This window comes from Lactuca sativa, chromosome 1 (assembly GCF_002870075.4).
Source record: "Lactuca sativa cultivar Salinas chromosome 1, Lsat_Salinas_v11, whole genome shotgun sequence".
In the NCBI taxonomy this organism is placed as follows: Eukaryota; Viridiplantae; Streptophyta; class Magnoliopsida; order Asterales; family Asteraceae; genus Lactuca; species Lactuca sativa.
Window position 1 is genome coordinate 102,063,570 of NC_056623.2, and position 12,815 is coordinate 102,076,384.

The window sequence follows — 12,815 nt, forward strand, 5'->3', positions numbered from 1 at the left end:
TGTTTTGGATGCCCGGGAGAAGGGAAAGACGACAGTTGATGATGTTCCCATTGTTCGAGACTACCCGGATGTGTTTCCCGAGGATTTGCTGGGGATACCTCCTGAGAGACAGGTCGAGTTCAGGATCGACCTAATTCCTGGTGCGGCTCCGATAGCCAAAGCACCGTATCGACTAGCTCCCCCTGAGATGCAGGAGTTGTCTACACAGCTGCAGGAACTGTTGGACAAGGGTTTCATTCGGCCGAGCAGTTCGCCTTGGGGAGCGCCGATCCTGTTTGTGAGGAAGAAGGATGGGTTGCACCGTATGTGTATAGATTATCAGGAGTTGAATAAGGTAATGGTGAAGAACCGTTACCCACTTCCGAGGATAGATGATTTGTTTGATCAGCTTCAGGAAGCGTCTTGGTTCTCCAAGATCGATCTACGCTCCGGTTATCATCAGATGCGGGTTAGAGATGAGGATGTACAGAAGACTGCTTTCAGGACCAGGTATGGTCATTATGAGTTTGTGGTGATGCTATTTGGGCTCACCAATGCTCCAGCCGCGTTCATGGATCTCATGAACCGCGTGTGTAGGCCGATGCTGGATCGGTCAGTGATAGTGTTCATAGATGATATCTTGGTATATTCCAAGACGCAGGAGCAGCACGAGGAGCACCTGCGGTAGGTGCTGGAGGCTTTGAGGAGGGAGAGACTTTTCGCAAAGTTCTCCAAATGTGAGTTTTGGTTGCGCGAGGTGCAGTTCCTTGGTCACCTCGTCAACCAGAAGGGTATTTTGGTGGATCCGGCCAAGATTGAGGCCGTGATGCAGTAGGAGGTCCCGAAGTCTCCATCTGAGATTCGGAGCTTCCTAGGGTTGGCAGGGTATTATCGGAGATTTATTCAAGATTTCTCCAAGATAGCAGTGCCGCTCACCCGACTGACCAGGAAGTCAGTGGTATTTCGTTGGGGTCCTGAGCAGCAGTCAGCGTTTGAGACCCTCAGGCAGAGATTGTGCGAGGCTTTAATCCTTACCTTGCCAGAGGGAGTAGAGGACTTCGTAGTCTATTGTGATGCCTCGATCACCGGTATGGGAGCAGTTTTGATGCAGCGAGGTCATGTGATAGCTTATGCCTCGAGACAGTTGAAACCTCACGAGGCTAATTATCCTACCCATGATTTGGAGCTGGGGGCAGTTGTGTTTGCCCTCAAGATTTGGAGGCATTACCTCTATGGGGTCCGTTGTACTATTTACACGGATCACAAGAGTTTGAGGTACCTTATGGATCAGCCGAGTCTGAACATGAGGCAGAGGAGGTGGTTGGATGTGCTTAAGGATTACGATTGTGAGATCCTTTACCATCCAGGGAAGGCCAACGTGGTGGCCGACGCCCTAAGCCACAAGGTGTCGGCGGCCCCTATCAGAGATCTATGTTTGAGGATGACAGTGATCACTCCGTTGTTGGAGCGGATCAAGGAGGCTCAGGTAGAGGGCCTCAAGGAGGAGAGACAGAAGTGTGAGAGGATTGTGGGCCGAGTAGCCTCGTTTGATTATGATAGTCGTGGTTTGCTGACGCTTCACAGGAGAGTGTGGGTATCGTACTGGGGTGGAGTACGGCAAGTGTTGATGGATGAGGCTCATAAGTCTCGGTTTTCTATCCACCCAGGGGCGACGAAGATGTATCGAGATCTTCGACTTGATTATTGGTGGCCCTGCATGAAGCGGGACGTCGCCTGGTACGTCGAGAGATGCCTGACCTGCCGGAAGGTCAAGGCGGAGCACCAGAGACCTCACGGCAGGATGCAGCCGTTAGACATTCCCGTGTGGAAATGGGAGGACATCGCCATGGATTTTGTCACCAAGCTTCCCAGGACCGCACGAGGAGTGGATTCGATATGGGTAGTAGTGGATCGATTGACGAAGAGTGCTCATTTTATCCCGATCCAGGAGAGTATATCGGCGGAGAAGTTAGCCGATATCTATATGCGAGAGATCGTGGCACGTCATGGAGTGCCGGTATCGGTGGTGTCAGACCGAGATGTCCGTTTCACATCCAGATTCTGGAAGCGGTTCCACGACGAGATGGGTACTCGTCTCCATTTCAGCACCGCTTTCCACCCTCAGACAGACGGGCAGAGCGAGAGGACGATTCAGACTCTGGAGGACATGCTTAGGTCATGTGTCCTAGATTTCGGTGGCAGTTGGGATACGTATCTTCCGTTAGCGGAATTCTCGTATAACAACAGTTATCATGCGAGCATTGATCGACCTCCCTTTGAGATGCTGTATGGGAGGAAGTGCAGGACCCCGATTTGTTGGGGCGAGGTCGGTCAGCGGGTCATCGGGAGCACGGAGGTGGTGCTCAAGACGACTGAGTTGATCCAGCAGGTCCGTAGTAGACTGCAGACTGCTCAGAGTCGGCAGAAAAGCTACGCCGATAGGAGGCGTTCGGACTTGGAGTTCCAGGTGGGGGATATGGTCCTTCTGAAGGTGTCACCTTGGAAGGGTGTCATCAGGTTCCGGAAGAGGGGTAAGTTGGGCCCCAGATTTATTGGTTCTTTCAGGGTTTTGGCCCGGGTGGGTCGGGTTGCTTATCGGTTAGATCTTCCTGAGGAGCTTAGTCAGATCCACAACACTTTCCATGTGTCTCAGTTGAGGAAGTGTTTGGTGGATGAGTCAGCAGTCGTTCCCCTAGAGGACATTCAGGTTGATAGCAGCCTGAATTATATTGAGAGACCGGTCGCGATTCTAGACCGGAAGACCAAGACCTTGAGGAACAAGGAAATTCAGTTAGTGAAGGTGCAGTGGCAGCACCGGAAGGGGTCTGAGTGGATGTGGGAGGCGGAGGAGGAAATGAGGGAGCACTACCCAGAGGTATTTGCAGATTCAGCCGTAGCAGACTTCGAGGACGAAGTCTGAGTTAAGTGGGGGACAATTGTAACGACCCGTCTCCGGTATGATAATTTCTTGGTATTTATTTTGAAGTTTTGCATGAGGGACTCGGCGAGTTCATAGCCTGACTCGCCGAGTAGGATCGGGATTTCGAGCACGTGATTAGCTGGCGACTCGGCGAGTCCATATTCTGGACTCGACGAGTCTGTCCGTCTGGGAGAAACCCTAAATCCCCAGGTTGCCCACTATTTAAGCCACCTTATAGCCCCCAATCTCGCCTCCTTCACCCTCTGAAGCTGTGAGAAAACCCTATTTCGATCTTGAGTGTTTGTTTTAGTGATCTTGTGTGCATTTGTGAAGGCTTGAAGAAGGAGAAGAAGAAAGGAGCAAGGAGAAGGATTCCAGAACAGAGATTCAGGGGAAAGCAAGAGCTCTTTGAGGTATTCTTCAGTTTTCCCTCTCTTTTGTGCCTTAAAACCCTTTCTAGATCTTGTTAATGCCTTTCTCAAAGCTTTATGTTGATATGGAAGCTCTCTTATGCCGAGATAACCTTAGATCTGTTCCTTTAGGAGTTGTAGAACCCAAATCTATTGCCTTTATGGAGCTATTTTGCATATTAACCCCAGATCTACCCCTTTTAAGCATCTTTTAGCCTTTATTCCCTTGTTCATGCGTTTGTACACGTAAAGTTGGAAACTTTACGTGGTAAATCAGCTTATTGGACTCAGATCTATCATTTGGATGTATTGGATTCGAGCAGAATCGAGTGTAGAATAGTTGCATGGCGGTGACTCGGCGAGTCGGAAGAACGACTCGGCGAGTCTAGTCGCGAGTCCCCGATTTCTTCCTTTTGAACGGTGTCGAGTGGGGCCAGTGAGTAGTGGAGTGGACTCAGCGAGTTTGAGGGTAGACTCAGTAATGGAGGGACTCGGCGAGTTGTTCATACAACTCGGCGAGTCTAAGGCAATCTTCTTAAGCTCAAGAACAACTCGTCGAGTTGTTCATAGGACTCGGCGAGTCGGATGAAGATTGTCTGAATTCTTGGACCAGGAGAGTACTCGTCGAGTCGATGCCGAACTCGACGAGTAGCAGCGAATAGAGTCGAGGAGTGAGAATAAGGACTCGGCGAGTTGGCGGCCCAGTGCAGTGTTTAGTATTTGATTGAGTGTATTTATGGACTTGCAGCCGGGGAGATACCGGAGCAGCCGCAGTTAGCCCTCAGAGCTATTCACTCAGCAGCCAGTTCACGAGGTGAGTTTCCTTTCAGTAGGAACGGGTCTACGGCCACAATGCCGGCCCGTTTAATTATCCGTAGTCCCTGACTTTGGGTCTGATACAGTAGCTATAGTGCTTGATGTCTTTGTGATTCAAGCATGTTTGTGTTATGTGTTCCGGACTCTGTTCCGATGCAGTATGCAGTTTATGTGTTTATAATAGTTGTTATGTTTTATGCTATGCCATGTTCAGTCAGTTCCGGACTTCGGTCCGATGCAGTTAGTTCCGGACTTCGGTCCGATGCAGTTAGTTCCGGATTTCGGTCCGATGCATTTAGTTCCGGACTTCGGTCCGATGCAGTCAATTCCGGACTCTGGTCCGATGCAGGGGACAAGGTCCCAGTCAGTTCCGGACTTCGGTCCGATGCAGCTAGTTCCAGACTTCGGTCTGATGCAGTGGGCAAGGCCCAGTATGTGCTTATGTGTATTGTATGGTATGTGGTAGTTTGGGGGAGCTCACTAAGCTTTGTGCTTACAGTTTTAGTTTTGGTTTCAGGTACTTCCGCTAGCAGGGGGAAGAGCTCGGGATGATGGCATCTCACACACCACAGCTTCAGCTTTTATCCTGGGAGTTGATTTAGTTTTTGATTTTTATATGACATGGATATGATACAGTTCCGCACAGTGTTGTTTTTATTATGGTTGGGATACATCACGTATGGTTTTTATGATATGACACTCAGATTATGGTTTTTGGTTATATTGAAAAATGAAATTTTTGGGTCGTATTTTTGGGTTGTTACATGGGATCTGCAAAACCGGACGGTATGGCCCTTCTGGTCGCAGTTGGTGTAGTGCAACTCACGGCAGGGACCGTTGTGATGGAAAGGGCACTTGGGGCACTTGGGCAGGTTTCCAACATAGGTTTTTGCTGGTACCGGGGTTGCAGGAGTAGTGGCGGCATGGACAGCCACCATCTATTGGTTTTTGGAAGAGGATTGAGCTTTCTTGTCCCTCTTTTTGTCCCACCGTTTTCCTCTTGTTGTCGGATGTCTTGGGCGGTGCAGTGGCAGTTGTTGTTGTTGTTGATGGAGTGGAATGAGTTTCATGATCAATCAACCTGTGGGCCAACTCCTTGGCGCTGTCAAAGGTTGCAGGATGTGAAGATAGAACGTTTCCTCGATACGGGGGCACTAAAACCAAGATGTATCATTCGATTTTCTTGCTTTCAGAAGGGATCATGTTAGGGCACATAGCTACCAGGTCGCAGAACCTAGCTGTATAAGCCACTATGTCTGTCCCTTTCATCTTGAGGTTCCAGAGTTCCTCCTCGAGCTTCTGAACCTCACACCTAAGGCAATATTCCCTTCTCAGTAGGTCCTTTAGTGTGTCCCAGCCCATGGCATTGGCTGTTACTAAAGAGAGTGAATTGACATGGCCATTCCACCATGTCAGGGCCCTTTCAGTGACATTGGCAGCAACGAACTTTATTTTGCTTTCTTTGGGGCATGAGCACATTTCGAAGACAGCTTCAGTTCTTTCGATCCATTGGGACAGAGCAAGGATTCCTCCGGTCCCATTGAAGAATGTTGGTTTACAGTTCATGAAATCCTTATAAGTACACCCCTGTGTACGTGTATGGATTTCGCCGTGTCTGGAGTTGGTGCCCATTCCGGCTCTACTAGCATCGCCTGAATTCATTTGGGCCATGGCGGCCATCACGGCTGCGGTCACAGCTGTCTGAAATAGTATTGGATTGAACTGCGGAGGAGGAAGTGGGGCTTGAGTCGCAGGTCTGCCTCTGTTCGGGCACTTGCGAGGAGGCATCTTTTACTGAAAGTTCGTAGAGATGATGACAATAGTAAGAGTCTATTGCAAGTATGATAAGAGTGTTTCATGGACTAAATCAACATAGTCCAATAATCAGAGAGAGTCATAGCAACATAGTAGTTAACTGCCAATTTTTACTGGTATTAATGATGTAATATAAGTTCGGGAAAAGTGACCTAACAGTAGGTCTTACATCAAACCATCAGGGAAAAAATGTTGGCAGTCTAGAGGTCTAATTAGAGTACTTTCAAATTTAGGAATGTTTACAGACAAGTTTTCTACCAAGCATAGAAAGGAAAAAGGCTTGTCCTTAAACAAAAGAGGGAGATAAGTGGACATCTTCTACTGGCGACGGGTATCCCTTAGGTGAACCCTAAGATCAGCCAGTTGGCACACAACTTCTTGAAGATGTCTTTCTTGTGCTCTCTGATGCGCCCGGAGTTCCCTGACTTTGGCTCGGGATACAACTAGCTATTGTTGCATAGTCTCATTGTCCTCCTTGTCCTATCCATAGCTTCTTCCAATTAGCGAATGCGAACAGTGTTGAGGTTAGAGTTGGCATCAACTTCCACAACTCGGCCAATAGCTGCTTGACATTGTTCGATGTTCCTGGCAATCCTTCGGACCATGATGGGTAAGACTCACTCCGCTGAACCTCCCTCGCTTATGTTGTAGAAGCTTTGGTCTCCATTCAAAGGTAAAGGCTGACCCTGCTCATCGCTCCATCGGTTCAGGGTTGATGCCCACATGGGAGTGGGACCTTGAAATGTTGGGAGGGGGTTGGGGTTTGGATCTACATGGGGTAGGTTGTTAACTTCTGGATCGGAGCTGGAGCTATCCGAAAAGCCTTCTGCCTGGTGATCATCCAACGGAATCGGGTGATCATCTTCTGGCTCCTCATCTAGCCATCCTCCATTGCCTTGGTTCGGGTAATACGGATCGTCGGGAAGGTGGAAGCCAGCCATGCTATCTACGCGAGAAATGGGAGAGAAATGTTAATAGACGTACTAATCTAGGATACTTATAGGATGATCGTTATTAGTCGACCCAATACTTGCATAGTGCATACCAATTACATGTAACCGAAGCAAGATAGTCCTTCGAATAAGCGACCCTAACTCCAGATCCCCAATCAAATAAGAATAGGAAATGAAGCAAAGGTTATAGATTCTAAGTCTATAGCGCTCTAGTCACATGTAACCGTGGTGTATCCACTTAGCAACTATTGCCCTACTAGTAACGACCCTTTTTACTTATCACATATTTAGTTAGTAGAATGCATAATACTCCTATAGTATTCTTGTTCTAATGTTCTTATGGTAGTGTTGGCAAGTTTTAGACTTGTTGCAACACCACAATCACTCTTAGGCACATGCTAGTCACTCCTAGAAAAATGTAGTTGATCAGGCTACATTCACCCAAATTTGACTATATGTCTCTAAGCCCAATTGTGCTGTTCAACAATCTTAATACTTTTGTTATGTTCTACTATGATACCGACTTCTTGTATTTTATAGATGTGTATATATATACTTAGTTAAATATCTTAGTATTTAAAAGTATATATTCTTGGTCAGAGTGTTTTAGTCCCGAAGTGTTTATAGTTCGTATATCTTTTATGGGTTGATATACTTGATTCACTATAAACAATGCTCTGATACCAATCTGTCACACCCCAAAACCTGAGAACGACGGAATACGTTCTGGGGTGGAGGAGGTCATGTACAGTATCATAACAGTTGCAAGGAAGGAGTGTTAGGCCTCACTATGAAGTTTACTCCTCAAATACTCACCTTGGGTGAGTTTACGGCTGAGGGACCACTTCCCCCATGAGTTTACAGCCGTAAACTCACGGGAGGAGTGTATTTGTGTGCTTTCAAGTCTCTTGCATCACTAGGAAGGGTTCCAAAGTAAATTCCAAGGTTTAAGGGGTATTTAGGGTTCAAAAAGGACACTCCCTTGGAGTTTGCGGTCCGAGGACCACTCCTTAAGAGTTTACGGTCGTGAACCCCATGGTTTACGGCCGTAAGCTCTTGAACACACCTTATACTTTTATTTTGAGGTCCTTAGCTCACTCCTACATGTTTCTAGGTGAAGGTATAAGGCTAAATAGGGGTTTTAGGGCTTGATTTGCATAGTTTGAGGGAGTTTATGGCCTAAGAATGTTCTTGGGCCGTCAACCCTCTTTCAAGCCTCCAAACTTGGTGTTTAATGTCTAAAACACTTCAAGGTTAAGTTCTAAGCTAGTTTCTAAGGCTAAGGAAGGGATTTGGGGCATTCTTGGCACATTTTTAGGGGTTTACGGCCTAAGAGTGTTCTTGGGCCGTAAACTCCTTGTTCTTGCCCTTCTTGGACGATTTTCATGCTATATTGACATGTAATGAGTTTTAGAACAATCTAGGGTAAGAGAACTTACAGTTTGGGAGCTAAAACTTGCAGATTTTTGGAAGAATCGGGCCTTGAAGAGAGAGAGTAGAGAGAGAGTGTGACTAGAGTGGTAAAAAGTTCCATTTAGTGCCCACTCAACTCTTATATAGCGGTTGGGTTTGTGGCCAGGTGGGCATCTACCCGATACCGACGTTAAACGGGGCTTATGGTCGTACCCGATTAAATGGTCGTAATTTAATGTTTTTGTAACTAAAAACTTTTTAAAAGAATATTGACGGTGTTTCCGTGTTTCTAATTTTTTCCTATCCTTATGGAGTCATAGTAACAGTCCAAATTTTAATTTGTCTGATCCCAATGTTAACAGAAAAGTTTAATAAGAACGAGTTTTATTAACGGAAAACGGGTTGCGGTGACAGAATAAATTTCAGTTTGTCACACATATCTATATGTTTGTGTATAATGTACATTGAGCTTCCAAGTTTCAAGTACAATGCAGTTGAAAAATCAAAATATTTGAAATATCACGACTTTTTTACTTTAAAAAAAATATCATTAATTAGGAACAATCCCGTCTATGTTAGTCGAGATTTTTTATATGCACGCGGATACATACTAGATCTTGAGATACACAAATTTTAATTTGTAAAGATTGTGTGCTTCTTAATTATCAGAAAACTTCTCATTCATTTTGCAATTTTTGGTCATCGGAGGTAATAGTGGATATTTTAGTTCACAAAATGGTATTTAGTGTATATTTGCTCCTGAATTACTGTCATGAGCTTTCAATGGATTTTCTTTATGTAACAGTACATATGTTTCTATGGGTTAATCCGATCAATATATAGGTTTTTTAGTTTAACCAAATAAACTGGTTTCACATTTTCTTAAAGTGGAACTTAATGTAAAAAGAGGTTTTCCAGTTCAAGTAAATATTAATCACTTTATAAATAATTACAATGGCAATGTAGTTGCTTCCACATTAAGCATATTAATTCACATTGCAATGTTTGGAGATCCACATGTATTGTCTTCTAATGACTAGAATTCAAGGTATTATTATTAAAGTTTAAATTACTTGATCATATTTTAGTTGCACTTGCAAATATTAAAAATTTTTGATATTATATATTTAAGATTGAGATCCATTCTGAAAACCATTAATCGATCGTACATAAAAAATATCATGATGAAAACCATTTACGAACCTGTAAAAATTTGCATATCTTCAAATAATAAAAATAAGAATATGAAAATTGCATAACATAATAATAAATTCTGTTTATTTTATTCTGGTGCCATTGACCGTAACCAAACCGGCTCCAAGAAATAACTCCAGGATTGAATCCACGCCCCCATCCTGATTCCTGCACGAGATGCTCGAAATTGCTAAATACAATTTGGAAAAAATATGATGACAGAAGAAACAAAATAAAAAATCAAACGCCAAACATAGTGACAAAAAATCAATTCATGGAAGCGTCAAAACAAAATAGGACCCACGATTAGAATTACAAATCAAAGTTGAGATACTAATTTTTAATGTTAAAGACTTTTTGTCGGATGTCATTGTACGAATGCCATGTTCTCGGTGGGGGCAAGCAATGGAAAAGGACGGCAACGATGGAGTCAGAGGAGGTTAACAAACATTATTTGAATTTACGAAGGATTTATACTCTCCTAGTTTTATAAAATACACAACTATGTTTCGTATATTTTGTAAACTAATATCACCACTCTGGTCTTAAGGTTTTAAGACCACAACTCTTTATATATACAGAAGATATATGATTTTTTGGAAACATGCTCTTTACACATACAAATAAAGGAAAGCAAAGAACACACATGCAATTATACATGATTTTTGGAACAACTCACAATCTACTTTTATAGACAATACTGGATTTCTGCAATTTTCAACTTATTACAAACAAATATGCTACAAAGTTTTCTTTCAAACATGTTTATAAACTCACCAACATTTTATGTTGACGCTTTTTAAAATGACTTGTATTCTCAGGGACTCAGTCAAAAGGTACTCGAGCCTCGCATCTACATATTTTGTTATCTTTTCGAGACATCATGCTTTGTGTTATTTTTGTGTAATGGATAAACAAGTGCAATATGTAACCAATGAATACTGGTATATTGTAATGTATGATGTTTGGTTGCTGAGTATCATTTATACTCAACTGCTATGATATTACACAATGACGTCATCCGCTCCCGGACATTTCCATCGTCCTGGTTCGGGGATGACATAAATATTAATCACTTTATAAATAATTACCATAGCAATGTAGTTGTGGTACTAATTTTTAGTGTTAAAGAGTTTTTGTCGGATGTAATTGTAGGTTAACAAAGAGAACCACCAAAAAGGGAAGGAGCAACCGAGGCGAGCAAATAGAAGACGAATTTGCAGAAGTTGGGGACCAAGTTGCTGGTTCCATCTCGATCCTATCAGCTATATTTATGTGATCCAACTTACCTAGCAAATCGACCTATTTAGACAGATCAATGCCATGGTTCAATTATCATCTATCTCCACTACATTTTTGGCAGACAGAAAAAGTAGAGAAAACTAGTACACATGAAAATGACAAAAACAAAAATAATAATCAAAGAAAAGAAACTTTGAAGCCGAAGGAGGAGAGAGATCTCGATAAACACAATCCAAATTCGTTTGGTAACTTGTATCTCTAATCCAATTTGGAAAGAAACTTTGAATATGCCAAATACGCCACTAAACTATTTCAAAAGAAAATTTAAATTTTTGGAAAAGTTTAGCCTTAAATGTATTTATTTTGTTATAATTAAAAAATATCTTATAGGATTTCACAAAACTACTTGAAAAGAAATTTTCACTTTTGGGAAATTGAAAATCTTTTCATTGTTATGAAGTGTACCAAATTCATTGGAATCAATATAAATAGAAACATATGAACTCAAGCTCAAAATCTTTTGTAATTATGGAGGATTCTTAGAGATAGAGTGTTAATTGCTCTCATTATTTGAACACTTAGTTTTAATAGTTTTAGTACCAAACTTATTGGAATCAATATAAATAGAAACATATGAATTCAATTGGACTCAAAATCTTTAGTAATTATGGAGGATTATTAGACATAGAGTGCAAATCGGTCCTATTATTTGAACTCTTAATTATGATAATTTTAGTATAAATATGTTCACCACCAACTCTTGAGATCACCTACCGTGTTAGGATGTTGATGAATACGCAATTTCTACTCATTTTCTTTGTTCTTAGCTTTCTCATCATGTGTGAGTTAATTAGTCTGTTAATCCCCTGAGGATTTGAACATGTGTGTGTGTACATATATATATATATATATATATATATATATATATATATATATATATATATATATATATAAAAGTATCCGAGTTTGATAAAATTTATTAAAATTATAGTCTAAAATAAAATATACTTTGAAAAAGATTTACAAAAATGTTATATCACCGTATAATTCTATATTTTCTATAAAATTTAAAAATTATAGCCCATCAATCTTTTAAATCTTAGTTTTTGGAAAATCATTGTTTAAGCGTTATATTTCCTCTAACACGTTCGTGTATGCAGCTATTGATGGGAGCAACAATGGCAAAAAAAAACATCGAAATTGCAATGATGAAGACCAAATCAAGTAAAGTAAGTCCACCACCATCTACTCTGGATTCTGATGACACATTTCATGATAACAAGTTGAGGGGTTTTTGTATGCCAAGTCCATCAACAAGATGCCATGGAACAAGAAAAAGTTGTTACAGTTGTATTGGGCCACAAGAAGTAATATGCATAGAAGGCTATGAGATATGTTATGATATATGTAATTAAAATAAATCTTACAAATATGATAACATGTAATCTATTTTTTATATAAATAATAGTAAATCACATTAATGGTCTTTATAGTTTGGGGTATTCTGCACTATTGGTCCCCGACTCTTGGATCCTCCTTTTTATATATATTTAAAGAAATTAATATTCTCATACATTTTCCTACTATATATATATCCTGTACCCATATTAAATGGTAACAAGTGTATTTAAAGAAACTAATAGTAAATCACATTAATGGTCTTTATAGTTTCGGGTATTTTGCACTACTAAAGAAATTAATATTCTCATACATTTTCAGTGCAATTTTGCTCCTAGGTATTCATTTAAGTCATGAAAGAAGTGTATTAACTTTATTTATTTTTTAAAAACTTAATTACTATTAACCTGTTAAAATTTTTCATCATATTTGGGTTCCACTTTCACCCCTTGCCCATTTATCCACAAGTCATCGTGCACTACTTGCTAAAACAATTTCATGTTCATGTGTTCTACGCTTCTAATATTCAATGTATTTTTTTATATAATATTCGTTTATCATAAATAATTTAAATCATATGTTTGATTAGTAGATGATGGTTATCCTTTCTTCTAATAAGACAGAGAAAATTTTAAGGAAAGTAATTTAATAAACAAGCACATCTATTTATGTAGC